General features: G+C 39.6%; 1 protein-coding gene and 1 long non-coding RNA gene across 6 annotated transcripts in view; both read right to left on the minus strand.

Annotated features, from left to right (window-relative positions):
- The window catches only part of RALGAPA1 (Ral GTPase activating protein catalytic subunit alpha 1), a 238,597-nt gene that overhangs the window by 23,325 nt on the left and 187,678 nt on the right, over positions 1 to 27,594 (minus strand). The window lies entirely within an intron of this gene.
- On the minus strand, positions 1,470 to 27,546 carry LOC144265960 (uncharacterized). Of its 2 annotated transcripts, none has more exons than XR_013346395.1 (5): positions 21,150 to 27,546; positions 20,518 to 20,619; positions 16,029 to 16,090; positions 15,272 to 15,455; positions 1,470 to 3,537 (listed from the first exon to the last, which is right to left on the minus strand). It is a non-coding gene; the product is annotated as an uncharacterized LOC144265960 (long non-coding RNA). The 2 variants fall into 2 exon arrangements; XR_013346394.1 differs by lacking the exon at positions 1,470 to 3,537 and adding an exon at positions 11,967 to 14,684.

The following is a 27,594-nucleotide window of genomic DNA, read 5'->3' on the forward strand; positions in this document are numbered from 1 at the left end:
TTGTCTGCCGTTGCTTTCACGGAAGGAGGGGCAACTGACGACATGTACCTAAAACCACCCACGACAATGTTTTTGCCCCATCAGGCATTGGGAGCTTAACCCAGAATTCCAATGGGTGGCGGAGACTGCGGGAACTGTGGGATAACTACCCACAGTGCAACGCTCCAAAAGTCGACGCTAGCCGCGGTACTGTGGACGCACTCTGCCAACTTAATGTGCTTAGTGGGGACACACACAATCGACTGTATCAAATCGCTTCCTAAAAAATCAACTTCTATAAATTTGACTTAATTTCATAGTGTAGACACACCCTGAAAAACATTTGCAGACTACTTTAGGGGCAAAGGAACAAAGTTTCATTTCACTGCTAACTGGAAAATGGGAATCCTCAACTTGCAAATACTTTCTAGTAGAATGAATGGACTAGGACGCTGGTAGGCTGGATGTCAGCTCTTGCAGGCATTAACTAAAAACTGACACCCTCATAGTTGGAGACCAGATGAGGTCACCCATATGTTAGTTTTGCTCAAAATTGGTATTCATATTAAAAAAATGTATTTAGTGTTTAGACTCTATGAAATGCTTGTATGGTGCTGCATGCATTAATATGACTTATAATATCGATATCCCATGTTATAAAGCAATACGTTTGCTCTTTCAGAGCAAACACTTTTACAGTTAAACTATAAACTCCCATAGTCAGGACAGAAACATTACCAAGTGTGAAATGCTAGTTTACCACAGGTGTTGTCTCCTGCCCAACAAAAGCAGGTCCATAGACACCAGACAAACCATTGTGGAACATCATAGGACAAAAGACTTTGTTGATTGCTTCTCCCCCACACACCCACAAAGAGGAGACATTCAGGTGAACTCATCCCATTATCTTGAACCCTTGGGAAAGGGAAGGGAATAAAAATCCCTGATAAGAAGAAAAGGAATCTTTTGGCTGTCTGAACTCTGAAGGGCCAGCAACTCTACACCAGCGGTTCTTAACTTGCGGCCCAATCAGCACACAGCTGTAGCCCATGTGACAACCACAGGGCCATACAGTAGTATATATATTGTGTGGATGTGGCCCACATAACACGGATTGCTGCGTCTGTTGTTCACAATGGTAAGTAAGTTGAGAACCAGTGCTCTAAACTCCTCACCCTCCTGGGTCTGCCCCGAAAGACACTTTGAATAGACGGATCACTACAACTCTTAGGATTTAGATGGTAACTCATTTTTGTGTTTATGTTTGCTTGCTTTAACTTGTAAATAACTCATTCCTTCTTCCTAGTTAATAAACTTTTAGACAGTCAATTACAGGATTGGCTTTATGCATTGTCTTTGGTATAGGATCTAGAGCAGTGTTTCTTAACCTGGGGTGCACACACTGCCTGGGGGTGCGAGACATGCCAGATTTTTTTAGAAGGTAAATAATTGAAAACACAAATTAAGCACAGGCACGTAAGTACAACTACTTTGTTTCATCAAACCTATGTATTTATTAACATTATACATTTTTAACGATTACTGTAATATACAAACAGGTTTAAAGAACTGACCTACTTCAACAATTTTTGATAAGGGGGGCGAGAACATATTTTGATTTTTGATAAGGGGGGTGAGAACATATTTTGAGAACCAAAGGGGTTCAGGCTGCAGTAAAGGTTAAGAACCACTGATCTAGAGTATCAGTTGATCTGGGGTAAATGACAGGTCTCTTGGTACCAGAAGCAATATGGATGTGGTATGATTTTTGGTGTAACTGACCATTTATCACTAAGTCCAGTTTGTCTGGGTGGCAAGATAGACTGGAGAGTCTAAGGGGACAGTCTGTGTCTCTATGGTAAAACTGTTAAAGTAATCTAGGAATTCACATGTGTTACTGGCTTGGTGAAATCTAATTACAGAACACTACCAGTTTGGAGTGTTTGCCCTGAGGTTGTGAGCCACTCCAAACAGTGTGATATAGGCATTTAGAATTTCTTTTAACTGCATAAAGTCAATTTCTATAAAGCATGGTTACAGTTAGAAGAGCAACTATGAGAAATGGCACCTTCTTCATCAACATATCTGCTCCTCATGAGTCTTGGGAGTCATATTTGCCTACTTTACGGCTAGAAACAAGTTTACAGTATTGACAGTGTACAGCGAATATAATTAAACAACCTGCTAAAACTGCTATTTGACATCACAAGTCAAAGAAAAGAAAAAGATCACCCTGTTGGTTTACTGGCAGCATATGTTGGGGATCAGAGTTTTGGCTTTTTGCTCCCTGGCTCGGAAGAGGCAGCAAGAAGCACAGAGGCAGTTATTAAACAGAAGATATACTACAATTTGGGGCCCTGAGAATGACGGTGGTGACAGATATTTTTGGATAGATTCCCCCAAGTAAGTTGTGATTTTTACGGTCAAGGGGATAAGGATGAGTCCATATGGAAACAGGACAAGACTTTTGTAGTAGGTAAAGATTTCTGTGGAGGATCGTGGAAAAACATTGCCATAATAGAATTTGTCTCTTGAAGGAAGCCAAGACAAAAAATTTAATAAATATTTCTCGATGTGAGAAATCTCTCTCTGAAAGAGAGGATTGGCCAGCGGCTGTCAAAACAGCTGAAGTCACTGAGTCATTGGAATTTGTGCTCCTTATTGGCTCTGAGAATTAAAGATGTAGGATGGACAGCTACTGATCCAGTGTTGGAAGCTCTACAACTAAAACCATTTCATCTGTGGGTGGGTGACCAGTATCAACCAAACACACTGAGATGCATAGGTGAAGGTCTTCTGTATTCTGAAAAGTGATTCTGTTGAAGAGGCATTATGGCATTCCCTATTTGTTCTGCAAGGATTTCCAGATCTAATTTGCACAGTTTACAAATAAAGAAGTATTTTCCCCCTAACTGCCACTCCTGCTAACTCAAATCAATCTGGCATCTGAAAGTCAAGCTGGGTTCTTTTCTGCTTATCTTTAACCATTAATGAAAATGTGTATGACAAATTCTGCATTGTGTATCTGTGTTTTCTGTGGGGCTGCACAGATGTACTGTAACTGAGTGGAGAATCTGTATCTGCAACTGAAAGTTATTAACAACTCTGCTGATGCATAAAATAGAATCCAATTCATTCTCCCATTTTTGTGTGCCAGCTCTGAAATGCTGACAGAAGTAAAAAGGTAATTTTGTCACTAATGCAAGCACATAAGGAGTCAATCTATGGAGTAAGACCACCCTATTTTCAAATGGATCAATCATCAGAGTAGAAACTCACTTTCAGACAAGAAATCTTGTCTTGACCACACTGGACAGTGACGGTCAAAGGTTTAATAATTTTATAGTGCTATGTTTTTTCCACATGAACTGAGCTTGCAGTATTGGGGACAATAGCTTTGCCATAACATGCAATAATTTCTTTCCTTATGTCATGTACCTCAGCCAGAGGTTAGGGATCTATTACAGGAGGTGATAGGTGAGGTTCTATGGTCTGCAATATGCAGGAAGTCAGACTAGATGATCAGATGGTCCCTTCTAGCCTTAAAGTCTTTGAGAGCTGAGCAAAAAAACACAGAGAATTCAATGTTGGCTGATGGTCAATTTCTCTTATCCACATTTTATAAATATTCTATTTAAAATGCTACAAAATATATTAAATAAGTTATCCAAAAAGATCTTAAAAATAAATGTGCATATTATATAAGCATCTGTATTCATTAACCTAAATATCTCATGTTTTAATAAAACATTCACATGTAAAACAAAATTATCCAAGAATAAAAACTCTATAAAACAACTGAATATTAAACAGTATCACATAGTATCAGGTAGGCGCACTACTGATATAAACAAGTTAGCCTTTGGTGTAAATCTTCTATAATTAAAGGCTGCTAGTATCAGGAGATGCTCTCTGATGTAACCTCCAGGAAAATGTAAGTATGCCTCCCCGAGGATAAAGTAATATATATGATAGCTTTCACCTATGTGGTTAAATATCAGTTCCAATATTACTAATTTTTTATGTTGGCTCATTTACTTTTTTTTTTTTTAAATCAAAACATGTTAATTATACCTTAGGAAAATGAAAAAGGAGAAAGCATCTGGGCCAGATGTGCTGAAGTCATTGGGAAGGCATCAAGTATTTTACAAATTTCTTCAATGATATTCTTAAGAAAAAGAAAATGTTGGATGAATGGCATAAAAGCTTTGGAGTGGCTATTTTTTAACAAAGGAAATATTAGACTGTTCTAATTATTGCCCAATTAAGCTGATGTCACATGTTATGAAAACATGGGAGACAATTACTGAAAAGTGTCTGCGTGGAATAATTGAAATTTGGATGGGTCGACATGGATTTATGGTGGGAAGGAGCATAGCTGATGCCACATTTGTACATAAATCCTTATAAAAAATTCAAAGGAAAGACAGCAACTTGACATGGTCTTTGCGGATATGGAGAAGGTATGTGATCACACACCAACAGAATTAGTTTGGTGAAGTTTGTCTTCTTCAGGATATGATGGAGTGACTACTGTAGTCAGAACTAACTGGGACTATAGTAGAGAATTTCCAGTAAACACTGGCCTGCATTAAGGGTAAGAGTTAAATGCCTTTTTGTTTGCAGTTGTCACGGATGTAATAAATGAGAATATATGAAGGGAGCTACCTGGAAACATGCTGTTTGCTGATGTTTTAGTGATAGGTGCAGAAGACTGAGTCCTTGTCAGTCAACTCTGAATTATGGAAACATAATTTTGAGCAGGCTGGACAGAGTGAACGCTGGTACGACCAAGGCTATGATAACTGGGGGAGAAGGATTCATCATAAAGGAGATCACAGGCAGGTAGCTTAGAAAAGCAAAATAACTTAAATACCCAGGATCAATGGTGCCCTCCTGAACAATGCCTGGCATCATTCTAAAGCTGCTTGGTAGAAATACCAGGAGCTGACCCCAGTTCTTTGTGACAAATGATATCAATAAATTTAAAAGACAGAATGTTTAAAACTGTAATGCACCCATTCTAATGTATGGAACAGAGACTTGGCCAGCCACTAGAAAAGAAACTAGTACACACTGAGACAAAAATGAAGATGTTGAGATGGTCAAATAGTTGGACACTATGTGAGAACAAATGAAATGAGGCTGTAAAGGGTTTAATACAGGTAGCTCCAATTGAAGACAAGTTGCGGGAGGCTAGGCTATGTTGGTATGGGCATATTTAGTGGAGACCTGAGAGCTAGACTGACAGGACGGCTATTGCAATGATCATGGATGGAAGATGACCAAGCGAGAGACCAAAGTCTCGGTACGCGGAAAGGATATCACCAGACCTCAGACTGATCAATCTGCATGACAGCCTGGCATACGATCATGAATTTTGGAAGAAGGCTATGAAACTCACCACTCCCAAATAGGGAATTGTCAAGAAAGAAGAGGACACCTAATTGTTACTTTTTGTTCCAAAAAAGGAGTTCAATTTATTTTCAATTACTTTAAAAAGCCTTTATGAGACCTATAATATAACAAAATGCACATCTGCCATTGCGGGGGGGGGGGGGTCACTTATTTCCTTTTAGCTATAGGAGGCCATGAGGTCACAACAAGGATAGTAAGCTAACGATGTAAAAGGTTGAAAATACTGCAAAACAAGCACAGTGTAAATAAAGTTATATCCATTGGACCAGGGGTGGCCAACCTGTGGCTCCAGAGCTGCATGTGGCTCTTTATAGGTTAATATGCAGCGTGTTGCATAGGCACTGACTCCAGGGCTGGAGCTATAGATGCTAACTTTCCAATGTGCTGGGGAGTACTCAGTGCTCAACCCGCTGCTCTGTCCCAGTCCCTGTTCCCACTCCACCTCTTCCCCCAAGCCTGCCATGCCCTCGCTCTTCCCCCCTCCCCACCAGAGCCTCCTGCACACCGCGTAACAACTGATCGCAGTGGGTGAGAGGTGTGGGGAGGGAGTGAGAGGCACTGATTGGTGGGGCTGCCGGCGGGCAGGAGGCGCTGCAGGTTGGAGTTGGGGGAGCTGATGGCGGGCTGCTGACACATTAGTGTGGCTCTTTGGCAATATACATTGGTAAATTCCGGCTCAGGTTGGCCACCCCTGCATTGGGCTTTTCCAAGGAAATGATATTATAATTATCTGATTTATTGACAAATAATATATTGATAGACATTTTCTTAACATATACATTCATTTTACATGAACTTAGGCTTAATAGGAGGAGTGTTCACTTATACAAAGTAAGTACTTGCCACAAGTGCTATATTTTTGTCAGAAACTGTAAATGGAGCACGCATCAGCAGCAGTACAGTATATTTAATATACTGTTGTACAATCCTTCTAGAAACACTCTAGATATAGTACAGGTTGGGGCACAGTGTTTATTTTTTATGTTGTTCCATCAGATTTTATCACTAAATTCTTCAGTGGTTTATGATATCTTCCATGAAGGAAAAGCAGTGACTTGTCAGAGCAGACAAAGCTGAGCTTTAATCCATCCCTATAACCATATTGCCAAGTCTATATTGTTTACAATGCGTCTCAATTAAGAGACAAGCAGGACACCTGGTACTTCTTTATCTAAGTCTCACGGGCTGCCAGATGACTCAAAATCCATAACAGGTGCTAAGGCAGTGTGAGTGTAGGCACATTAATACAAGCTGGGTAGGATAAAATTTGGACCATACTTAACCACTTACAACACTCAATTACTAAATGAAAAAATGTCAGAAAAACTGCAGCAAGCTACAACTCATTCTCTTCTAAAGTTCATATGAAAACATTTTAACAGATTAACTGTATCTATGGAGAATTCTAAATTGAGGATTTAGGGTCACTCCTGTGGACTTAAATTTGTAATTAATATTTTCAGAGTATTAAATAACAAAACATCAAAGTTGTATAAAATTTTATATAAATATTAAAATAAGAATATATTCAATATACTTAACTGTTGATTTGGTCAGTTCCTGAGGTAACAAAAATTGCAAACATTTTAAGCACCAGTTCTGTCAATTTTGCAGTAAAAAAATAGCCATTGATTCAGCAACAATGTAAAACAATACTTCTACCCTTTAGAATTCTGAAGTAATTTTATTAAGCTCACAGAAAAAATGCAAACATCAACCAATTCTGTTCTTAAATATTTTTAAAACAAACATGGGTTTCAAGTGAGAAAAGCTAAGGGATAAGAGAGATTACTTGCACGGAAAAAAAAATGTAGAGTTCTTTTCAGCACAAAGATGTTTTAGTTCAGCTAACAAATAAAGCAAGCATCTGGAGTTAGTATTAAACTTAGACACTGACAGACCTAAAAAAAATAAATATCAGAAATTTTACAGTGGGCAATTACTTAAGAGCTATCTGTATCTAAATGTGCAGTAATCAAATTAAGTTTCTACTTAATATTGTAATTATCAAGAACACAAAATAGTGATTTTATTACGAGAGTACGCAGTAACAAAGTACAGTAAACTGTCATTTAAGACAGTGTCATAGTATCTATGATAAGCAGCATACTGGCTTAAACTAATGCACTATATGCCTCTAGGGAATGACAGGCTCAGAGACTGGATTTTAACATTAAAATCTATCCATTAATCTTGACTTAAATATAATCTACTCTACAGTAAGAGGAAGAATGGGCATTCAATGAATTATCTTTTTGAAATACAGCAGGGGCATATTTACTAAATCATGTTAGTAGAAACTCTAAATTTTACTATAGTTTGCTGGTTCTAGGTTTCTCATTCTATAAATCTTGCATAGCTGAGGATTCCCATTTTTGGTATACTCGCCATTGGATCTCCATACCACAAAGACCAATTTCTCATGTCTATAATGGACTACCGATTAAATTCATGAGTAGAGAGGTTGAGACACTAATGGTTGTGTTTATAGACACTTCAAAGTTCGTATTTTAGTAACAGACTATAGGAGGTGAAAACAAAACAGTGAGATAGACTTGGATAAAAATGGTCCAGTCCTGAAGTCCTTATTCAGGCAAATTTCCTATTTTGACTTGAGTAGAATCTGTCTTATTAAAGACTTCAATATAGGGATCAGTGTGACTATAGGACAGTATGTGTTAATTATTAGAACTAGCACCACATAAGCTCCTCTTTGGGACTTATGCTGGCAAAAGCAGGCACAGTGTCTGCACACAGGCAGCCTCTTGCCTGTCTTTGTGGGATGTCTATGTGAGACCCACAGAAGCAGCTCTGGAGGACAGGGATGGGGCAGGCCAGTAGACTGATGCTTAAACTGGTGGCTGAACTTTGTGACTTTGTCCTCACCCATAACTATTTCACATTTGGGGACAATGTATACCTTCAAATCAGCGGCACTGCTATGGGTACCCACATGGCCCCACAGTAAGCCAACATTTTTATGGCTGACTTAGAACAATGCTTCGTCAGCTCTCGTCCCCTAATGCCCTTACTCTACTTGCACTACACTGATGACATCTTCATCATCTGGACCTATGGAAAAGAAGCCCCTGAGGAATTCCACCATGATTTCAACAATTTCTATCCCACCATCAACCTCAGCCTGGACCAGTCTACACAAGAGATCCACTTCCTGGACACTATTGTGCTAATAAGCGATGGTCACATAAACACCACCCTATACTGGAAACCTACTGACTGCTATGCTTACCTACATACCTCCAGCTTTCATCCAGACCACACCACATGATCTATTGCCTACAGCCAAGCTCTACGATACAACCGCATTTGCTCCAACTCCTCAGACAGAGACAAACACCTACAAGATCTCTATCAAGCATTCTTACACCTACAATACCCACCTGCTGAAGTGAAGAAACAGACTGACAGAGCCAGAAGAGTACCCAAAAGTCACCTACTACAGGACAGGCCCAACAAAGAAAATAACAGAACGCCACTAGCTGTCACCTTCAGCCCCCAACTAAAACCTCTCCAACGCATCATCAAGGATCTACAACCTATCCTGAAGGACGACCCATCACTCTCACAGATCTTGGGAGACAGGCCTGTCCTTGCTTACAGACAGCCCCCCAACCTGAAGCAAATACTCACCAGCAACCACACAACAAAAACACTAACCCAGGAACCTATCCTTGCAACACAGCCTATTGCCAACTGTGTCCACATATCTATTCAGGGGACACCATCATAGGGCCTAATCACATCAGCCATACTATCAGAGGCTCGTTCACCTGCACATCTACCAATGTGATATATGCCATCATGTGCCAGCAATGCCCCTCTGCCATGTACATTGGTCAAACTGGAAAGTCTCTACGTAAAAGAATAAATGGACACAAATTAGACGTCAAGAAGCAGAACGTTCAAAAACCAGTTGGAGAACACTTCAATCTCTTTGATCACTCATTTACAGACCTAAAAGTGGCAATTCTTCAACAAAGAAACCTTCAAAAACAGACTCCAATGAGAGACTGCCGAATTGGAATTAATTTGCAAACTGAATACAATTAACTTAGGCTTGAATAAAGACTGGGAGTGGATGGGTCATTACACAAAGTAAAACTATTTCCCCATGTTTATTCCTCCCCCACCCCTGTTCCTCAGACATTCTTGTCAACTGCTGGAAATGGCCCACCTTGATTATCACTACAAAAGGTTTTTCTCCGCCCCCCCCGCTCTCCTGCTGGTAACAGCTCACCTTACCTGATCACTCTTGTTACAGTGTGTATGGTAACACGCACTGTTTCATGTTCTCTGTGTATATAAAATCTCCCTATTGTATTTTCCACTGCATGCATCCGATGAAGTGAGCTGTAGCTCACGAAAGCTTATGCTCAAATAAATTTGTTAGTCTCTAAGGTGCCACAAGTACTCCTTTTCTTTTTAAAAGGATCCAGTTGCTCTAATCACTACACTGCACAGGCAGTGCAGAGGGATTGCAATTGCTTCTCTACTCCAGAGGCTGGTGTAGATAGAATGGGGGGGTGCGCTGCCGCCCGATACCCTGATTCTAGATACGGAGAGGTGAATTTCATCTCCCCAAACTCCTTGCACTTTATCTGTGTGAAGCTTATGTATGTGAAATGATCTTCACTCTACCCTGTTTTTCTTTTCAAAAAATCCTTAAAGATTTTGCTTGGTAACAGTAGGATTGGATCACTGATGTAAATCTTGTACTCTTTGCAGAGACTACATTTTTAGCTAAGGTTAACTGTCTGGAAGCAAACTGACTGTTTACCCTGTGGCTCTAACATGAATGTAGAGTTCAAATGTTTTCATATCATCAGAAGTATAAGCTTATATTGTACATATATACAGACAGACAGGGACAAGAAGAAAAGTATTAAAAAGTTTCCTGTGAAGACACCACTAAAAAGGATAGGACTTTATAGAACTAAATTAGAAATACTGAAAATATGCCAAAGTGCCCAGTAGAAATAATATTACATTTATACACACATAAATGAATTAACTGTTTTCAATACAACACCAGTACAGAATAAGTAAACTTCTAACAAGAGAAATTTTGTTACTAAGTCCAATCGACTATATTTTCTTCATGCTTTTGCTTCTCCCATCACAGGAGAAGAAAATATTTTTCCTTTCACAGGCAAACTCTTGTGCAGGTATTAGATCATCAAGTATTAAGCATGAAATTATGTAAAGGCAGCTGTGTAATTATGCCATTTCTGTTTGATTTTTGTAACAAAGTTCTTTTATGCAAAACACCTTGAAATAAGTATCAGTTCTCAGCTATTTTCCCCTTCCTTATTTTGAGCAGCAATTAGCAAAGCAAGCCTTTTACCCCTCCTTCCCTGTGCTGTCAAGCTGTTCAGAGCAGTTTGTAACCCTACAATAGTACTATTGTGAACAGTGTCTGGGCTTCCTTCCCACAGAGAGTTAAATGGGCAGTTCCTGCTGCCCATGATTGGTGTCCAGTGAAACAATACTCAACAGCCGGGTTTTATCTGCTCCACGCCAAAGAAGTAAAGCCAGGGAACCAAAGCCTTCATATCATGCTGAACCATATGCCAACCCTGCTGGCCCTAAAGGTTTATCACTAAGAATCAGGATCCATCATGTCCCCTGTGAAATTTCACTTCACATAGCTTCTGTGAAATGCATGGCTTTGCTGAAAATTGAACCTTTTTCACAATTGGCAAGAACAGATGGATGGTAACTGTGGCTTGTCAAATGGAAATTAAAAGATTTTTAATAGCCTGCATTCTTATATGTTTGAGAGGAGAAACATTCAGAAGGAAAGAGATAAATTTGTGACCCATATTTGTCAGATGGAATTAATCAGCAATTAAAATATTTTTAAAGTATTCCTAAAAAGAGTCTAAAAATGTATTGGGTATTAATTTTATTAGCAGGGCCAAGATTAGGATTCATGATCTCCTGAGTCTTATATGGTAATTCCCAATTATTGCAAAACTGATTTTTAATACTTGTTTTATAATGACTTCTTGAGTTTTTCTGTAAAATACGTGGCATAATACACAATGGTGTGTATATGGTTTTACTGGTACCACTTCAGGATGGCCTGATCACTTAATCAGCACTGTTACATCAACAAATCTCTCTCTAAATAGTTACATGCACGCACGCACACACACACAGGTTTAGATATATAGTTTTTTTTTCCTTAACAGTTGCAAAACACAGAAGACAAGTGGGCATGTAGATACTACCTTTTTTCCAGATTTCTTAGTAATATATATTTTTAAATCTCTCAGCTGGTGCAGGATAGTATGATCTAACTGTTTTGATGACCATATGTAAACACATGCAGAAATAGATTTGACAATATTCTCAACCAACTCTTTTGAACAGGGCCGGCTCTAGATTTTTTGCCACCCCAAGCAAAAAAATTTTTGGCTGCACTCCTTCCCCCTGCCCCCCCCCCTTTTTTTGGCTTTTACACATTTGCACTTTGCAATTTTTTTTTGACTGTTTAAAATAAAAAAAAATGAAAAAAGAATTTGTAGTTAGTGAAATAAAACAAATTTCCTACTAGTGTACTCATTTAATTTTTAAAAAATCACAATTACAAACAATTTGAGTTTAACTACACACTGTAATGAAAAAAGTTCGTGTCTTCCAGTGCGCCCCGTTTCTCATAAATTAAAAGAATTTATATGAACTGAATTTTTCTGGTTTTTATACTTGCATAGACCTTTAATAATTCAGTGAAATCTAAATTTTTTGCAATGGTACTTTCAACTGAAATTAATGAGAGTCCTGACAAATGATTTTGAGACATGGTGGACCTCAAATAATTTTTTGGTAATTTCAGTTTTGAGAAACTGCGCTCACCAGAAGCCACTGATACTAGTAATGTTAAAAGAATGCGGAATGCTATAGCAGGGTTTGGAGTGAAAAAATAATTTCTTGCTATAAATTCTAATACTTTTAGAGGAGAAGTTTTAGGACTTATTAGCTCAGATAAAGCTATTAATTCATCATACAATTCTACTGCATACATATGTCAGCAGTGTTATCAGTACTGAGCGCTAAATGTAGGTCTTGGCAGTGCTTCATGAGGTCTTCTTTGGAAAACTGATTTTTAATGTTTCTAATACTGTATATAAATTCAAAAGTTTCACAATGACCATGCAACTGATAAAATCTTTCTTCAGTGGAAATTATAGCTACATCCAAAATACAATAGAAACATTTAACTTTAAACCTTTCTTTTGGATCGAGAATAGGATCATCATGAGCCTCATAACAAAACTGTCTTGTTTTTTTCGAGAACAAATGAATTGTTGAGGTGTAAACGTTGGTTCCAAATCAAGATAATTTGCTATTGTTGTTGCTTCTTTGACCGTATCGTCAAATCCTTCATCTGAATGGTATTTTTTTAAATATTCCAGCGTTTTACTCAAAATCGTCTTTGCCTCGGATATGTCTATGGTTATATCCTGCATAACTTTGCTGGTCAAATTAATTTGATTTAGAATATTATGCCAAATAACTGTGCAACATGAAAATTAAAACTGCATCATTTTCTGAGCCAATGTTTCAGCTTCATGTCGAAATAAAGGATCATACGACAAGTCCTGGCTTATTTCGAATAGTGCATCGTAAATCTCTCCTGATGAACATCGGAATGGTCTAATTGCGTCTATCCTACTTTCCCATCTCGTTTGACTTAGAGGTTTGTGTGTGAGTTTTTGTTCAAGATGCTTCTTCAAGACTGCCCAACAGTGTGTGGAACCACTAAAAAAGTTGTAAACTGCTTGCACTGTGGTAAAATACGAAACGGCATCTTTAGATGATTTGGCAGCATCACTGACAACCAGATTGAGCGAATGCGCATGGCAAGGAACGAAAAAAGCTCGATTTAAATTCAATATTCTTTGCTGTACACCTGCATGTCGTCCTCGCATGTTTGAGCCGTTATCGTACCCTTGGCCACATATTTTCTAAAGGTATTCCATAGTGTTCCAGTCTCTGTAGAATTACATCTGAGAGGGCTTTCCCAGTAGTTTCGTTCACTGGTATAAATTCTAGAAAGCGTTCACAAATTTTCACTTCTGCATTTTCATCAATTTTCACAAATCGTAAAACTATTGACATTTGCTTGGTTTTGCTCAGATCTTGAGTACAATCAACTATAATTGAGTAATATTTGGCATGTTTCAAATCCGATAAAATTTCATTACGCACTCCATTAGAAATTAATTGTATTCTCATTTTGTGTATTTTTACCCAAATAATGGGTGTGAATCTGTCCATCTTTCACTCTTCATACATGCTCAGCCAAAACACTATCAAAATTTTGCCAATAACTCAACCAATTTCAAGAAATTTCCATTGTTATTCTCATATAAAATATCTGAGGATCCACAGAATGCAAGATACTGTTTGGCTAGGAAATTAATGATTGCCAGTAAACGTTCCAACATAGCTTGACTACGTAGAATTTCTGAATTTAACAGACATTGCTGTACCGCAATCGATTGTTGTACCGGAACGTAATCTGTTTGACAGCTCAATCCAATTTGTCAATGAGTGTAAATGATTTTTTGATGTTTCATGTTCTTTCAAAAGCTGATGCAAATTTCACCAGTCATTAAAACTTGCAGTTGCTAGAAGAATGTCCAAGTTACAGAACAGTTTGCAGAAAAAAACCCCAAAACTACATCTTTGGTCTGTGAATATACTAACCACAATCTATTAATTTGTTCCCCATTTTTCATTTTTTTCTTCATACTGGATGACATAAATCGACGATTCGACTCATTTAATGGATACTCAAATGTAGGATCTAGTTTTGAAGGACCATTTTTCACAGTAATCATTTGCATTGCATCAGTAATTATTGTTGGCCATGTACTTGGATCCGATCCTATGTCAGTCTCTCCACCTTCCAATAATTGTACTTCAGTTTTACATTTGGATAACAGTTCTTTGTTTCTGGACTCTTCAGCTGAAGTAGTAAACCTTTGGATGGATTGTGATTGTTCGTCTTTCTCAGTTAGTGAAGATAATCTTTGGTCGGACTGTTGTTCATCTTTATCAGTTGATAAAGATAATCTTTGGTTCGATTGGTCTTCATCAGTTGATGAATAATCACTTTTAATGCATTGTTTGGAGCTTTGTCCTTGATTGTCGACTTTTTAAAAATACTTATATGAAGTACGAGATAGTTTTTCTAATTCTTTTTGCTATTTCTCTCTTTGTTGCCGGTAGGCAGCACCGGAAAGTCGTTTTCGTTTCTGTCCGGGAAATTTAGCCCTATAACCACTGGCACTGATGCGACACGGAGTTGGCACAAATGGCACCGATATGGTGGTACAGTACACACAAGTAATCATGATTCCTGATTTAATCAATCAATAACCCGTAACATTAACACAATTACGCATGTTCAAATTGAGTGACCATGTCACAGCGTGACACGATATTTTTCACGTCTCCTATCGCACTACTGTACTTGGCCGTAGGTAAGGCACTAGTCATTGGGGCGAGAGTGCTCCCTACGAGCTGGGACACACACTGGACCCAGCCCTGCCTGGCATTTTCCCAGAGCTGAGGCCGCCCAGCTGGAACTCTGAGCCTGAGGGGCATGCAATAGAGAGAGCTCCGGGGCTGGGCTTCGGCCAAAGAAGAGGCGCTGGGCTGGCTGGCTAGATGCTGTCCCTCTCTGCCCGGTCACTTGCCCCCTGCAGGGGGGAGGCAGGAGGAGACCCCAGGCACCGGCGCGCTGTGCGGGGCTGGGGAGGTATGCGGCAGCCTCTGGGGCTCCAACAGGCAGAAGCTCCCCAGGTATCCTGGGGACCATCCTGCCCAGCCCGGCTCTTACCTTGCAGCAGATATGGCCTGTGGTGGACACTTTCTGGACGAGTTTCTGGGGGCCCTCATGCTCCCCCCTCACTGTCCGAGGACTCATCTCCCGCCACCAACACTCCCAACGCTGGCGGTTGGGGCTGCTGCTGGATCCCGGCCCCGCTCATTCTTGCCTTGGCCCTGGCCATCTTCTCGGACTCCTGCCGAGAGAGAGCACATAAGTTCGGCTCAGCCCTCCCCTTCCCAGATAGGAGGCGGCGGCGGGGACAAACTGAGGAGGAGCCCGCAGCCATTATGTTCCCGCCCAGCCACTATGTTCTGCCGCCACCTCATGCACTCTGCGGCCGGGGCAGGGCCGTGCTACCGGCTCCCACCTGAGGGGGTGTGGCCGCTGCCCGTGGGAGAGCGACGGGGACACACTCCCCACTGAGCTGGCTTCTCCTGCCCTGCCGCACAGCCAATCAGAGCACCCAATCAGAGCAACAGGCTGGTTACCGCCCCCCGGGGCAGTCAGGATCCAGCCCAAGACGCTGCCTCAGGTCGGAGCTGGGGCCCCAGCATTATGCTGCCCCTGGTAATTTTCTGCCCCAAGCACCTGCTTGCTTTGCTGGTGCCTAGAGCTGCCCCTACTTCTGAAACCACTGTTATATTCTACCAGACTGCTGTCTGTTAATTTTGCTTGTAAAAAACAAAAAAAAAAGCCATGACTCATAGAATCATACAAAACAGGACACACACATCTTTTGCATATCCATAACTTTTCTAATTTTTACCATATTAATCCATATTTGAATTGTATGTGAAGTCCACATCTATTATTGCTGATGAAGATGACCTGCAAAGGATTAAATCAATATTTATACTGTATTTTGCTTCTCTATGATGTGTAAAAGAAGGCCTCTTTTTTTTTTTTTTTTTCCATTTTTTATTTTTACATTCTGATTGGGTTTGTTTTAAACCTTAGAAATATCAGGAATATCAAGCCTAGTTTTCCCCGGTTTTGTTGGAGAACTTCTGGGAGGCATCAGGGATGTTTGTACAAGCTATAACATTTAAAAAGGACAAGAATGTTAAAACTTGAAACAGAAGGCTTTTGTTACCCCAAAACGTTAAATTAATGAGGTTAAACAGGTATCAACAAAAACTGTAATTTCCTGCTAGCTACGATGAGATCATACTTCATAAGATTGAATTAGTCATCTTGTCTTACAGCAAGAGAAAATCCCATATTTGTTTTTATAAAACCATTTCAAGTATATTTTACAATGGTGTAATTAAATATTGATTATGCCACCGAGTTCAAGAACAGTATATTTAAATTTCAGGCTTTAAAACAGGAGTGAGAGACTAACAGGTATAAATGAGACCTCTCCAAGGCAAGCACTAACTCCTCACTATTAAGCCTATATATGCAGTTATAATTCCAGAACTTGTATGGGGGTCCCAGAGAACAATAGGATTCAGAACTACCTTACTGCTTTTCAGGGCACTCCACAGAAATTCTGTTTTAACAGAAATTCTCCTGACATGTGGCTCTGAAATATTTTTTTCTGTAATAGAAAGTGACCAGTGATGCCAGTAGCCCACCTTGAAAGAGTTTCATAATACAGCTTTATGAGCGGCAAATTATGCTAGCACAGACAGGTCACTTTTGCCTCATTTATATTTGGCTCTTTCATCTCTTTCCAACATGTCTCCTGAAACTGGATAACAGAAGAATTGATAACAAAGCTGTGTTACTAATTCAGCAACAATTATTGACAACCTGTGTTTTTGATGCTAAAATTGTTATACTAAACTAATACTGATCTAGCTAATGAAAAGAAACAAAAGCTTGTGAAAAAAAGTCAGCATTTTTGAGTTTGGGGAGGGGCAGAATTTTTAGCTTTTGATAATTTCACTTACTGTTACCATTCTAATATCCTTTGTTCTGAAGAAAGAAATACGCAATGAAGAAAGTGAAGTAAAGTACTTATGTGTCCTTACAAAAATACACATATGCTTGATACATACATCCCCAACACAGCTATTGCAGTTATTTGAAGTGTTTATGTGACAAACACCAAGATAAGAGTTTAAAAAACAATCACAAATGCTGGTTCAATCAGTGGTCTCTAGTGGTTAAAATCAAGGCATTTAAAGTGATGCTCTGGAATTATTCATTGCAAAAAAATTCTATTCTTTCAACAGGTTACTAATAGATGATGTCTGAGAACAAGCTTGTACTACCCTTAAGGTCCAGTTGTTACTCAGAACACTGCCTAATCTTGCTCCCCAGTGTTGCATTTTAAAGCTAATTGCATGATCAAGCCAATAAATTGGACTCAAGGGACAAAAAACACTATCAAGTACCTACCCTGACAAAACTAGAGGTTGCAAGAAAATGCACTTCAAATACAAGTAAGGCAAGACATGATAAGCGAGGGAGAGGCTATCAAAGCTTGAAAGACAGTCATCAATACTGACAGATTACTGTAATTCTGGCTGTCAGGAAGATCGATTTAAGCAGCATATGCCAATCAATACTCTCCTCATTTACTGAACAACATTAGATATATAGTTAGGTAAGATGTCCCTGAGATAAGACTCAAACCACATTTAATGAACATAAATAGCACAATTTATGCTTTGGAATTTTAGTCTTTTTTTAAAAAAATGGGAATAAAATATCTTACATAGCAGTACAATTATCCATACAAAATTTAGTTTACATAGTTTTATCGTTTTGAATTTTCACTATTTATAGGACTACATTATCATCTGTAAAATATTTTAGAAATAGCTGAGTTTATAACATAAGATCCTAAAATGATTTGTTTGATTTTAGAATTTTTAAATATATGATTTCTTATGAATTAAAAGACATTTTCTTGGGTTTTCAAGAGGTTTGCTGTTCTGAGTACTTGAGCTGACTTTGGTTTACAGAAATCAAAATCCTTCTGATATATTTCCTTCAGTATTCTTTTTATAACTACTCATTATTGTTTAAATGTCCTTCTGAAATCAGTGACAAATGCATACATTAAACCAGTTTGCTCATAATAAAAAAAAACTATACAAAAATGGTTTGAACTTTTATTACAGTTAAATGTAAAACAATTTTAACCCCACCTCTGCTCTCTAATATTTAGGTAATCTTACTTTCATGTAGAAAGTTGTACACTATGCTCGTTGCTTTGAAACTGGAATATCTGAATAAACTATTAAAAATAATCTGATATAAAATTAGCATACATCTCCGGATACTCCCAATTTTTAAGGGTAAATAAATTCTTGTATTTCACATGCAAAACTAACTTATTTAATCTTGAACTGGTTAGAAGATGAGGAGAGTTTTTAGTACAATTTAGTTCTGCAATAATTGTCAAATCTACCCATGACAATGTGCTAGTGAGTCTGGATAGAAAATGCATAACTGTTGTGATTTTTTGCTTGGACTTGGGAAGCAATTTCCTTCATGGCACAGTGGGAGGGACTTTGGACATCCGGCCTTCCTTTGGTACACTCAGCAGGGATCATCTGTTTGGATCATGTAGCATAAATCTACATACACAATCTCTTATGGTTAGGGATGGTGTGAATATTCACCTAAAATAACAGTATTGGAAATGCCCAGATATCTGTCTGGGGCAAAAAAATCATCAACACTGAACACCTAAAATTAGCTTTGTTGTCCATTCCTCCGCATCTGTGCAGTGCCAGATCTACCTTTTTTGCCGCCCCAAGCAGTGAAGCAAAAAACAAACAAACAAAAAAAACCCAAACAGTTGCCGCAGAAGTGCCGCTGAGGAAGTAGTGCCACCCCAAGAATGGCTGAAGTGCCGCCCCTTCTGATTTGCTGCCCTAGGCACCAGCTTCCTTAGCTGGTGCCTAGAGCCGGCCCTGCATCTGTGGTAGGGGAGAGTCAGAGATGTACATTTTACCCCAGGTATTTATGTCCTAAACTACATTGTACTTCTGAAATCCCACAGCCAAATCTTGGATGCTCTGGGTTTTCAGAAATATGGTGCAATATGATGAGTGTCCTAGAGGTGTAAGGTAGTTTGAACAAAACTGCAGCAGCAAAATTCAGTGCAGGGGCAACGACAAGAGGATGTATATTTCCCCATTTTCAGGAGAGGCCACAGTGATCAGTGGTAGCCTGCAAAGTTATCCCTAGGGTATGACGAATGGGGGCAACCGCCCCGAGCTCTGCGCTTTGGGGGTCCCCGTGCTTCCCGAGGAAGCGGGAGGGGAGGCAGGCAGGGAGGAGCCACCCCTACCAACCTCCCACTCCCCCCAGCACCTCCGGCCTGCCGACAGGCCCCACTGATCAGCCCTTCCCCTTCCTCCCGGTGCCTACAGCTGATCAACTGTTTCGCGGCATTAGGAGGCACTGGGGGGGAGGGAGCAAGGGTGCAGCGTGCTCGGTGGAGGGGGTGGAACTGGGCGGGGAAGAGACGGGGCAGGGGCCTTGGGGAATGGGTGGAGTGAGGGCAGGACCTGGGCAGAACTGGGGGGAGTTCCCCCCAGCAGACAGCAACTCGCACCTATGTCCCGGGCCCCACACCTCCCTAGGGACAGCCCTGGTAGCCTGGAAACTCTTCTGTCACTATTTGGGGATATATATATTATATATATGTGAGAAAAAGAGAGAGAGAGAGAGCGCGAGCGCGCACGCAAGCACCGCTTATGACATTTATATTGTGTATTCAACGACTGATGCAAAATATATGATATTAATTGAATACAAAATGCTGATATTTTTCTTTCCTAGACTTGAGAAATACGGTGGTTGGGGTAGGAGGAAAAAAGAAACTGGCATTAGTGAACCAGTTTCCTGCCTTCTACTTTTATATTTCTATGTTAGCAGTACCCATGTTTAAGAAGAAACCTATGATTAGAATTGTGAATAATAAGCAATTCCAGATCATACAAGACAAAAAACCTCAGATTATTGCAAGTTGTACTTAAAGTTGTTCAATTCGTGAATTAAAAATACAACACGCAGAAAAAAATAAAGTACTATAATATATATTTGTTAAAAGGTTATTGAAGATACTAATTTAAGACCCATTATTCCCCCAACTTTGGTTTCTCTGGCATAGAGGAGTTTCCTGTGTTGTGTCATGGCCTAAACGCACAGATTTCTCATTATCCAACTAAGTCAAGGCAATCCAATGTAGTCTATGTTCAGCTCTCTGTAGTCTCCTGACAGAATGGCTCCTCATGGAGCCGGATTCACAGTCCAAAGGAAGAACCTCAAACTCAGTCTGCAATTACCTGAACCATTTTGCACAGAAGTATGCCATGTTGTGTAGCTGGCTACTTCGCTCACCAGCTCCCAATCTGTGGATTTAGATTGCTGCAGAGATTCTGCAGGATCTAGGAAAAAGGAGAGAGCATCCTGTGGAGCTTGCACGAACCCAGTGGTTCTCAAAAACTTTAGCAACCCGAGGACCCCCATTTTGATTTAAATTTTTTTGCGGACCCCAAGTCCCCTGCTCAGCCCCAGGCCCCACCTCCACCACCCCTCTTCCCCCAAGGCTCCACCCCCACCCCACCTCTTCCTCCCCCTGCTCCACCCCTGCTCCTCCTGTTCCCCACCTCTTTCCACCCCATCCCCCAAGTGCACCCCATCCTCCTGCACACCGGGGAACAGCTGTTCTGCAGCATGCAGGAGGTGCTGGGAGGAAGGGAGAGGAGCTGATCCTTGGTGGCCCCGGACATGATTCCACCCACTTCCCTGAGTGCACCCCCTTCCCACTCCTTCCCAGCACCTCCTGCATGCTGCTGAACAGCTGTTCCCCGGCGTGCAAGAGGCGCTGGGAGAGAGAGGGAGGAGTTGATCAGCAGGGCCTGCAGACCCCCTGGAGTACTCTCATGGACCCCAGTTTGAGAAACGCTGCACTGACCTTGATCTGTTGGTTTCAGTTCCACTTGTGGAAGCAGAAGAGCTCTTAGTCACTATTTTCTCCCCCCAGACATTTTTCCAGAGCTTGAGAATCTTTTATTTTTATATTCTGATTTAAAAATACACATCTTAGAAGTGACAAGATTTTAAAGAATTGGCTGTAGAAAGCAGAAAAGGATAACATTGCTCTCTAATACTTTTACTTTAGTAATAAAGACAATTAAAGTATCAAGTTTGGTGGAAGAGGAATACCTCTATGAGCCACTAACGTTCATTTGGTATAATACCCTTCAGTTCACTGTTCAAATAACTACCTTAAGGTTATTTTTTAAATCTCCCTTCTGACTATTCACAAATCACAACCTGAAAACTTAACAGATCAATATGAACTTTTCTTAATTAAATAAAAAAATCTGCCCCAGAACTTGAATGGTACAAAATTTCTCAGTTTACGATATATTGTTACTTCACACCATTTTTAATTTTAAGATAAAAATAAGATGGAATTTCAAACATGGAAAGATTATCTGAAGGCAGATGTTAGTCTAAGAGGCACAACAAATATGAGCTCTGTTTTCCTGTAAAGCCCTCTTCTGGGCAAATCAGTAGAAAGCATATCAAATAAATCAAGTAAGCCCCTCTTCATTAGAAGTTTGAATTTTACAAGTAACTTCAAAGTATTTTCAACCTTTAAGTGAAACCTCAAAACATTACCTCATGAATAAAACAAGTGATGGAAACTATAAAGACTCAAAATGAATATGAAAAACAAAAGATGTAGGGAGAAGAGTAATGTGTTGGTGTACAAGGAAGATTTTTTCCATTCTCATTAAAACAAATATGCTGAAAGGCTAAAGGTTTGATAACAATGTTTCAACTACTAACTCTTCAGGAATATACTATAAAGAAAATGTAAGACCAGTTAGTGTCCAGGCAGAAACCAGGTGTTTATAAATAGAAAGGCTAGGAAACACTATTTTCCTAACTATTTAGCAACCCTGCTTTATATATCTTAGTTTATTGATATTGCCTCCTTTTCCTTTAAATTTTAGGCAGAATTCTTAATGGACATTAGCCCACATTACAAAATCTCCAAAAACATTTTTCATGATTGTCACTCTCTCCTAGCAGAGAGCTGCAAGAGCAAGATCATGTTATAGTTCAAGACCTATATGCAGTGGCAGAATGGTGCGGAAAGATTCATACAGTGCCTATTTCCAACACACTTAGAGTTGCTAGCACTGCAAGCCTCTTACGAAAAAGTTTATCAAAGTAAACAAATTATTTATATTGAATGGCAAAGTTTTTGAGTCAAGAATAGAACTACCCCCTTTTCTGTAAACCTACATGCATGTTTTCTGAAACATTTTCTCCATGAAAGCTTATTTTTAAATAATGGAGGCCCCCACCTTTCCTCTTCTAAGCAAGCAGGTGAGTTATGGGCTAACTCAGCAATCCAACAGCATTACATGTACTACCCCACGGATATAAAGATCCTAGATTGATCATTTGCTCTGATGGTGGCTGTAGCATACTAACAGTATGCTTAGCTGTTGGAGAGAGAGTGCCTTTCATTATTTTGCCAGCAACTCTTTTGGTGGGTCCAAGAATGGCATTAGTGGCACTAGAAGGTGCTATAACAAGTCTTACTTATCCAAAAGACTGACTTTTTGACACAAGGATTTGTGGAGTGGGCAATAAAGCATGGAAATTCAGGGAACCAAGGATTTTTGAGATCTAAGAAATTGAGGGGGATTGAGGGAACAACTGTAAAATAAGATTCTAAATTCCTGATTGACCCAAAATGAGATTTTTAAAGGCTTCTGTATTGGTACTATGAATTAGAACAAACATCCTCTGACTTTACCAAATTCAGATTAGCTCACCGAACTGTATGGAAATCCCTGATCACATATTCTCACTAAAAATCCACAAATGAGCAAGACCACTTAATATCATCACATTCTATGTACTGAACCTACCTACTGATAGGAAAATCAGAAATGGTGGAGAGTTTGAACATTCCATTGTTCATGAGACATAAGCTGAACACCAGAAGAAAAAATGATCTACACTTGTATCATGCAAATACTGAAGCCACGTGGACTGAGAGCATCTTGCTGGGCTGAGGGGTTAGCGGGTGGTGTCTCCTGCAGCTGCTGCTGCTGCTGGCACCTTGCACACTGGAAGGCAGATACATTAGTCCTAGAATATTAAAGGCCCTCTTCCCTACTAGCTGAGAAGGGGCTACCTCAGGTCAATTAGGGACACCCGAGTCCAATTAAGGGCTGCCTGAGACCATTTAAAACCCCTCCTTTGGTGAGAGAAAGGGGGAAGAGAGAGAAGCAAGCTCCTTCCAGGCTAGTGGCAGCAGAGAAATAAGCTGCTCCAGGAGAGGCTGTGCTCCTTCCCATATGGGAAATAGCCAAATCTGAGTGCCTGCTAGGGGAAGGACTGACACCCCAAGGCAACCAGCAGGACGACACCCTGCACCAGTGAGGAGACAGCGAAAGGTGCCCCCCTGAGTTTTTGTGTTTATGAGACTGTTTCCTTTTTGTTTGGTGGAGGATCACCCCCTCAGGCTGATGCTGAGGCCTATCCTGAAAATATGACCAAAGGAGCACAGAAGGGGGAAGGCAAACCCTGCCCTGAGTGGGGCTGATTACCTGAGGACCCACCAACACCAAAAGGGGAAGTGCTAAGTCTGGCGAGACGAAGGACGTGCCATGCCACACTGACCCAAGATTGTCTCTCTAATCCTGAGACCAAGACAGCTATAACAATACTGTAAATTACAATGGTAGTTATTTATAGACTGTGCTCAAGTCACCTCTTAATCTTTTCTTGAAGCTGAATAGACTACTGAGCTCCTGTAGTTTCTCACTACAAACATATTTTCCAGACCCTGAATCATTCTTGTAGCTCTTTTCTGAACCCTTCCCAGTTCTTAAAAAAAATAATTTTTTTTTTTAAGTGTGGACACCAGAACTGGAGACAGTATTCTAGTAATAGTCTCATAAATGCCACATACAAAGGTAGTACCAGCTTCCAGCTCTTGCTTGATATTCCTGTGATTACACATTTAAGGATCACGTTCATGCTCTTAGTTACAGCACTATACTGGGAATTCATGTATAGTTGGTTATCTTCCAATAGAATAGCAAAAACATTTTCAAGGGTGATATCTATAATAAAATTCCAACTGCAAAGCAGTTACAGAAATCTACACGCACACACACGAGAGCCATAACATTTTGAAACAGTAAAACACAAAGTTAATGAAATCAAACTACATGCACCTAGACAGCGACACCAGACTCTTCCCTTCAGTCACCATTACTCTTTCAGGTTCAAATCCTGCAAAGACTTGCAGATAATAAGTAGTCCCAGCAAGCATGTATGTGGTTGAATAACTGGGGCTCTCGATATCTCCACCTTGGCTTTTTATATCACTAAAAAGCCCCTTCCGGAGACGGAGAAGTACACAGCTGGGTATCACCTGACCAACAGTAATCCAAAAATGTCTTCCAGGTAGCATATACTACATACTGAATGATGGCATGGCATGGTGGGATGAATATCAGACTGAAGTCAGACTCCTGTGTTCTAATCATGGCTTTGAAATCAACTACTACAGTGGTTTTGAACAACTTTACCCTCTCTCAATTTCTCCAGCTTCAAAAAGGAGAGAATACTCAACTACAGGGCACAGCTGCCAACTTTCACGTGGTAAATAAGCACCCCGACTTTCACAATAAGCCAAAAATCAAGCAAATCCCATTTCAAAACAAGGCCAAAACAAGCCAATCCCTAAGAACCCCAACACTCTATATGACTAGATCCCCCCAGCGTGCAGTCTGGGCATGTGGTGAGCCTGCTGTGCACCCGTGACTCTCTCCCTCTCTTTGCCCCCCCTTTCCCATGTTTGCCAGGAGCGGAGCAAAAAAACAAGCAAAACCTACAAGCCAAAAAGTAGCCAACAAGCAACTCACAAGCCAATTAAGTCAAAACCAAGCCCAATTTCTGCGTTTTTTTCGCAGGTTAGGCATGTCTGCTACAGGGTTTGAAGAATGTCTCTGACACTCATTTGCCAGAACACTCATCTAATCTGTCATGACTTGTCCCCTCAAAACCCAGTCTAATTTAATTACTATTGCCCCATCTTCAGTGTCATTAATAAACCACAATGCTGCTCACAATTAAATCTGCCCCTCCTGTCCAAAACAAACAAACAAACAAAAATAAATAAATAAAAATCAATTTGGTTCCTGCTACTTCTTTGTAGGGTTCTGTTGTGCTGCAACTGCCCCACTGCTGGACATTCAGAAGGTCCTTGACCTATCATAAACCTCTCCACCTGGGCCCTCTGCTCCTCCCTCCTGATTACCCTCTGAAAAGTCAAAGCTCCAACTACTCTGGTCTCTTTCATCCTCTCCCCTCCTAAAAATGGACTAGTATGCCTGAGCCACTGTACTCCCTCTTTCTCCTTTTCCCTCCTTCTAAAGGAGCAGCAACAGGGCTATTCTGTCCTCTTCTCCACAGGAGCAGGCAGGGGATTCACAGCCCAATTCACCAGGGCAAACATTTTATTCATCCTGGGAAGGAAGATATTTGAAGCCCTGCTCACATCCTTCACAGAGGTATCATGAAGATTAGATAATGCAAGTGTTTGCATTTACAGTAGTTAAAAACTTTTATCGTCAAAGTATTATGAAGAGCAGTGAACACAACACATAATCTGAGCATAGGCAGATGACAATTCACACTAGGTCACCAATTAATAATGCAGTCATTTAAAACTGGTACCCAGTACAGTACATTGACACTTAATGTGCATGCTAAATGGGGTCACAAATTCCAACAACATACAGAGGATATCTTTCATACCAAAGCAATGCTAATGATTTAAAATGATAAAAGTCCATATTTTAATGATGACCACTGTATATAATAATGATGTATGATAATATGTAGATAAGCAACTACAATTAGGAGCACAGAATCTGCAATCTTTGCAGGAGTTCTTGCAGTATATACAACCTTCAGGTCCTGGACAAATTCAGGGCACAGAATTTAAAACCTGCAGATTACATCTCTGGGATTTGTTACATGCAAAAGTACTCCTCACAAAAGCTCAGATACACTGCTACTTTGCATAGCACATAGAAGGTTATTTCAAGGCAAGTAACTTTCAACTGTCCACCCTGCATGGTTCAGTACACACGTAAACCCCAGATCTTTTTGAGGTCAAATGACGGCAACACATTTGAAATTCCGAGTCCAAGCCACTTTGAGAGAGAGCCAAAAAACAAAAACAAAAACCCATCAAACAAAAATTCAAACACAAAACTCAGACCTCTCCAAAAGTGAAATAATGGTGCATCTGCATATCTGTCAACAAAAAGAGACTACAGAAATGTCATTAAATGTGATCAATGTGATACCATCATCCATCTATAAATCTATATCATCATATCAAATGGGACAATAAAAGCAAAATTACACAACTACTACAAAGTCAATTTCTGAAAGAATACAGAACATTTAAGTAATAGTCTATCGGCTGACAAATGCAAGGCAATAAATCTACACTGCAGGTAGAAGTTAACATACAGAGTTGAAAAAAAATCTTAATTCAAATTTAACTCTCCTGTTCATTACTTAAAATAGATACAAGAGCATACATTTACTTGGTCAAAAACAATAATAGGAGAAGTCAATCTTAGAAAGGGGAGAAATGTAAAAAACAACAAACCATTTACTATGTAATGATATATATGGATAAAAGTATGTAGCTATATTACATCAAGTGGCATTAATTTTTTTCTTTTCTTAAAGTGGACTAGTTTACCTCATGTTTTTATTTTCACTTCATGCTGTTCTGTAATTTTATTTTCTTGGGAGCACCTAGTTCTGAAGTTTACAGAAATATAAAATTCCAACAGGAAAAGGCTATAAACTTTTCAGGCATCTCTATAAAGACATGCCTATGTAACTCTGATGATGGCCTGGTGCTCTTAACTGTATTATACAACTATGTATCGGGTACCACAATAATCAAGCTAATAAGCAGCAATAATAGAAAGTAATTTTTCTCTTTTTGAAACAAAAACAATCCTACTGGGATTGAAAAACAAAATTACACAATGTTAATGAATAAATATCTACTTTCACTAAAGGAAAAAGCTGCTAATAATACCACAAATGAGCTATTTTTGGAAAAATCTGTATATGAAATGGACTTGTATGTGAAACCATCATTCCTTATTTAAAAGCACAAAAGGGTCTTCATTTGGGCAATTTTAAAGCATTAATATGAAGTTTCTTAAAAAATATCAGTTTAAAATATATTCCCTGAATTAAGTTGATAGAAATCTAAGATTTAAACAAAAACATGAGAAAAATGTCTTTAGCCCTAAAAAGTCAATGTATGTGAAAACTGTACA

The sequence above is a fragment of the Eretmochelys imbricata genome, chromosome 6 (assembly GCF_965152235.1).
Source record: "Eretmochelys imbricata isolate rEreImb1 chromosome 6, rEreImb1.hap1, whole genome shotgun sequence".
Classification (NCBI taxonomy): Eukaryota; Metazoa; Chordata; order Testudines; family Cheloniidae; genus Eretmochelys; species Eretmochelys imbricata.